Source organism: Hylobates moloch, unplaced genomic scaffold (assembly GCF_009828535.3).
Source record: "Hylobates moloch isolate HMO894 unplaced genomic scaffold, HMol_V3 SCAFFOLD_5, whole genome shotgun sequence".
Lineage (NCBI taxonomy): Eukaryota > Metazoa > Chordata > Mammalia > Primates > Hylobatidae > Hylobates > Hylobates moloch.
Genome location: NW_026652280.1, coordinates 79,207,561 through 79,213,464, shown reverse-complemented (window position 1 = coordinate 79,213,464; position 5,904 = coordinate 79,207,561).

Below are 5,904 nucleotides of genomic sequence, written 5' to 3'. Positions count from 1 at the left end.
ACAGTGGATTACCAATTGAAGGTGGCTCCAATTGCAGGTGCCTTACCAAGTGTGGTTTCATTACTTGAGCAAATTAACACATCCTCTAGTACCCAGTATAATGTTATTGATCTGACAAATGCTTTTTCTGGATAGCTGTTAGTAAAGACCACCAGGAACAGTTTGCTTTCAGATGACAAGGCCAGCAATACACATTCACTGTCATACCTCGGCGGTATATCAGCTTTCTAGCTCTATGTCATAATTTAGTTCACAGGGATCTTAATTGCCCTTTCCTTCCACAAGATATCACACTGGTCCATTAGATTGATGACATTATGTTGATTGGACCTAGCGAATAAGACATAGTAACTACTGTACATTTATTCATAAGATATTTACATGCCAGAGTGTGGAAAATAAATCTGATAAAACCTCAGGGTCTTGTACTTCAGTGAAATTTCTAAGGATCAAGTGGTGTGGGGAATATTGAGACTCTCTTCCAGCATGAGGATAAGTTATCGCATCTGGCTTCCACAATCAATAGGAGGCACAGCATCTAATGAGTTTCTTTGGATTTTGGAGGCAACATATTCCTCACTTGGGTGTGTTGCTCTGGCCAATTTGCCAAGTGATTTACAAAGCTGCTACTTTTGAGTAGGACCAGAAGAAAAGCTTCACAACAGGCCTCGGCTTCCATGTAAGCTGACTTCTGCTTGGACCATACCATCAACAGATCCAGTGGTGCTTGAAGTGTCCATGGCAGATAGGGATGCTATGTAGAGCCCCTGATAAGGTAGGCTCCTATAGGTTTATTGCTGAATTTTGGAGCAAAGCCCTTCCATCCTCTTCAGATAACTGAAAGGGGTTACTGTGCTGGATGGGTGATTGTTTCTGACGACTAAGGGGAAATTAGACCACTATTCCACAATGGAGATAAGGGAACAGTATGCTTGGAACATAGGAGATCCCTTCATGCATCTCTTAGTATTACCATGACCTGTGATTAAGGTCAATTAAGAAAACTGCAACAACTCAATCCAGGCAGGACCACTAATTGTCCAGGCTTTTCAGGAATGAAGGTTTGGGTCATTCTACCAGATAAAGAACCATGGCCAGCTAAGGTGCTTGCTGAAGGCAAAGGGACTACAGAATGGGTAGTAGAATAAGGTAGTTATAAATACGAGTTATGTCCACATATCCAGTTATAGAAACTACACACACACACACACACACACACACACACACACACACACACACACACACAATCTGTTCTCTCTCATTCTCTAATCATGTAACATAAGGCATGTTTATATTATAGTATTAAGTATTGTTAACTTTACATCATACAATTTAAATCATAGAAGTTGCTAGACAGTAAGGAGAAGAGTAAACATCATTCACAGACTTTACCCCTTCTTCTGAGAAGAGGTTGGTACATTTCCAGTTGTATACATGACAGTTGTAACATATTATGAAGAATTATCACCTTTTAATCTTTATTTGGAGATTAAGTATGGCTTAAGGAGATGCACATGAGTGTCAGGTTGACAAGGGATGGCCTTTTGATGGTTAAATTATGCATCATCTTGATTGAACAATAGGTGCCAAGACTTTTGGTTAAACTTTATTCTGAGTGTGTCTATGAGAATGTGTCTGGATGAGGTTTTTACACTGGTAAACTGAATAAAGCAGATTGCCCTCCCCAATATGGGTGGGCCTCATTTAATCTCTCATTCTTCTGTTACTGCAGCTGAAAGTCAATTTTCTTTGTTTTTAAGTTTCTCTTATTTTTCTCTGTTGTTAAAGCCCTCCTTTAAAAAGATCCATATCCATACTCTGGAGAGAACAACTCTGGAAGCAGAGTTAGAGCAGTCAACTCTTGTGGCCAGATGTCACCTGCTTAGGAGTATCCAGATCCTCTAGTTTTCTTTTTTGTTTGTTTTTTAAATTATAAATAACAATAGTGTCTTTAAATCTTATTCCATGAATGGTGGTAAAACTCAGTGTCACTCTCAATGTCTCCAGTGAGGGCCTAAATAAAACCAAAGCCTGAGCAAGAGAGAATTTGCTTTCTCTGCCTGTCTTTGAGCTGGGACACTGGTCTTCTCCTATCTTCAGACTAAGACTTGAACTGGAATTTAAACTCTTGGTTCTGAGGCCTTCGGACTTAGACTGGAACTATACCATCAGCTCTCCTGGGTCTCCAGCTTTCAGATATTGGGACTTCTCAGCCTTATAATCATGTGAGCCAATTCCTCATCTATCTATCTATCTTCTATATATCTATCATCTATATATCTATCTGTATCTATCTGTCTATCTGTCTATTCCTCTGGTTCTGTTTTTCTGGAGATCCCTGACTAATACACCACACTAGAAAGAACTGCCTATGCCCCTTACTCTTGCTCCAACTTGTGCCTCGTCCTCTGTTGTGTTGATGGTAATGATGTCTTAGCCAGCTAATCTTTTAAGCTACAGCAGATGGTTTATTCTTCATTTCCTCAATTCTACACCTCTAGTTCCTGTCCCATCCTGACAATCTTACTCTTGAATTATCATTTTAGTCTCTATTCTTCTATACATCCCTAGATCACTTAGTACCTCTTTCTTCACTATTTCAAGAGTTTCCTAATTGACTCCCTGCCTCCATCTTTCTTTCTCCAAGTTCATCCTCCACACTGCAGCCACAGTAATCTCTTTAAAACACCAATTCAGTTAGTTCCTGCTTTAAAAGTCAAACGTGTTTCTAAGAAATTAGGAAAACATTAATTTTTAAAATTGTGTGTATTTTTCCACGTGACTATTTATGGGAGCCCATAATCTTTCTGATTGTGGTTATCTTCAATGAGAAAGGGAACTTTGCACAGAAATTTAAGATTATTAATCAATTTATCCTAAAATAGGTTATCTTGGATTATTCGAGTAAGTCCAGTGTAATAAAAGGACTCCTTAAAACCAGATGCAGGAGAGGGAGTCAGATTTGGGTTTGAGAAGACTTGACACACTGTTACTGGGTTAAAGATGGAAGGGATCACATGAGAAGGAGCAGTTCCCAGCTGACAGCCAGCAAGGAAATGGGAGCTTCAGTCCTGCAGCCACAAGGACTGGATTCTTCCAACAATGGATGAACTTTGAAGAAGAGCCCAACCCCAGAACCACTGCCCTGGCCAGTCCTCTGATTTTAGCCATGTGATATTCTGAACAAATAATTTAACCAAGCTTTCCTGGGCTTCTGAACTGAGAGATAATAAGCTTGTTGTTTTAAGCAGCTACCTTTGTGGTAATTTGTTATGCAGCAATAGGTAACTAACACAAGGAGATACGAGTAAGAGTCCTGCCATTTTGAGCAAGATTTGACTTTTTTTGTGACTTAAAGACTCTATTACTCAGCTTAGACTACCTTCTAGCCAAGCAGCTCCATGCATTCCTTGCCCTAATAAGGGTTTTTCTTTCAGATCACAATCCAGTTGAATATTCAAACTGGAAGTAATCTACACCAAGATTTATGGACCAGGCTCCATTCTTTAGAGACTCAGGATCTTGTGGATCCTAGATTCTCTGCATCTGGCCAGTGCACAAGGGAAAAAAATATTGTAGAAATAATGTTGGTGATTTTAGGAGTCAAACTTTACATTCCATTGGCAATAGTTACCATCTCACCTACCTAGATGCAAGGCAGCTGGGAAGTGTAATTTAGCTGTAGGATATTGATTCTAGTAAATGAAAATGCAATTGTAAGCAGCCAGCTTATTTTTTTTTCCATAATTCTTGGGAACTGAGTGTATAAGGTAGTAGTATCTCAAATCAACTTTTCCCAATTTTACTACAAATAAGCCTGACATATTCTAGGAAAGACATATTATATATGGAATAAGACAGTTTTTAATAAAAAAATTAGGTTTTCTTTAAGCCAATCATAAATTTTCTAGTTTCCCACAGCCTTTTGCATTTTGTCTTTTAAATAGATACTTCAAACATTATATTTCCTTATGGGTCTTAAACACATTTGATTTTGTCAACTTTAGACCCAAACTCATTGAAAGGACAGTATTAGGTGTCTCAGAAAGGGGATGTCAAGGGAAAATGCCTTCGAGAAACAGAGAGAAAAGAGAGTCTTCTGTAGACTAGAAAGGTAACTATGGGTTCTGGGGGCTTTGGGAGCTTCTGACCTGCCCCTTAGCATCTCCCTCAGTGGGATGGAAAGGCCTCAGAAGAAGTGGTTTTTTACACTCTTCCATTCTCACATTGTAAGTCTAACCTGTCGGCATTGTATTCTTGCAATTTTGGAAAAATTCCTGTGTTCCAAATGTAGCATAGAAGCAACAAGCTCACAGGACACATAAGGTGTATTTGAACTGGGCCTATAAGTTTCTCAGTGGTAACTGGTGTGGACTAGTCACTGATGATGGAAATTGCCTCTCCAGTTGCTTGGTACTATTTAAGATTCCAGGATCTTTGTACATTTCTGCAGAAATGTATGTGTGTATGTTGGGTAGATATAGGGATGAATTGGCAAGAGTAACTGTGTAGGCTGGATTCTCAAAGAATTTGATACAAAATTGTGTGTGTATATATATACACACACAGTCTCTCTCTCTCTCTCTCTCTCTCTCTCTATATATATATATATATATATATACTTCCTAAACACCCAAGTTTGTAGACTGAAAGTTAAACTCTTTACATAAGCACTGTAGAAACATGTGCTAATCTAGCTAAAGCAAAAGGTAGAAATTATTAATATTATTCAGAGTAAGTTAAATACCAGGTGGTGGTCATTCAGGCGCTAAAGGCTAACTCAGATAAGGACTCTGTCAAGGTCAAGCAATCATGTGAAGCTCAGGAAGCTAATATTTTACTACAGAGGCACAGGCAGCAAGGAACATATAGCCAGTCATAAGGAGCTCTGTATCTTATTATACTACTACATATAACTTCTCCGTTCACCTCTAAGTAGAGACTCCAAGCTCCCATTTATGCTCTTAAAAATGTTTTATTGAATGTATTCTTGAATCAAGCCTTTGTGCTGAAATTCTGTAGAAGACACAAATATGACAGTCTGGATTATTCACAAGAAGGTGAGAGAACTGTAATAGTGCATTGTCATTACAAAAAATGAATAAAGTTGGGGAGAGATCCCTAGAAATACCTATTATAGAATTTTTGAAACAGGAAGTGCAAAACACAGAAGTTAATGGGGGTGATAAAAATTGAAAGAAAATCGATCGTTAACCTTTCCAAATGTATCAAAGAGATAAAGTGAAAGAGGATTGAAAAAAAAAAACATGATTAGGCTTGGAAGATCGAGGTAACTGATAGCTTTTGATAACACAATTTCCTTTGATGACAGAGGATGAAATTATGTGTCATAAGGGTTGAGAAATTAGAATCAGTAAATGCAGGCATAAAGAAGGGAGCTGAAGCTTCACTCAATACAATACAGTATGTCATATTTTCTATTATGACATCTGCATCTCTGTTCTTCCCTAATTTCTACTTTCCTATCTCTAGATATATCTTAATCCCTCCCACTCCATCATCACATTCTGTATTCATTGCCACATTCTACCTCATTAATAATTGAACAAACTCAGTCCGTATATCCTCAACATAAATATGAGGATATAAGAGGATTGGAAACAGCAAGACAGGGAAATGGGAGAAATTTTTCTTCCTTGCTGACTCTTTTTGTTCACGAACCCTTAGAGAGCCTTCATAGACTTCCCTGTGGTTGATTTTCTGAACTCCTATAATGCCAAAAGGGGGAGACGAAAAATACTAGCATCATACCAAAGTAGGGCCATTAAATATTAAGTTATAAAATGAAATCGTGATTATAAACCGAAGCACTAACTTTGATGACAAGGAGTATACATGTGAATTATTTCTTCACGTACATAAAGTGATGATACAGTGTTAACC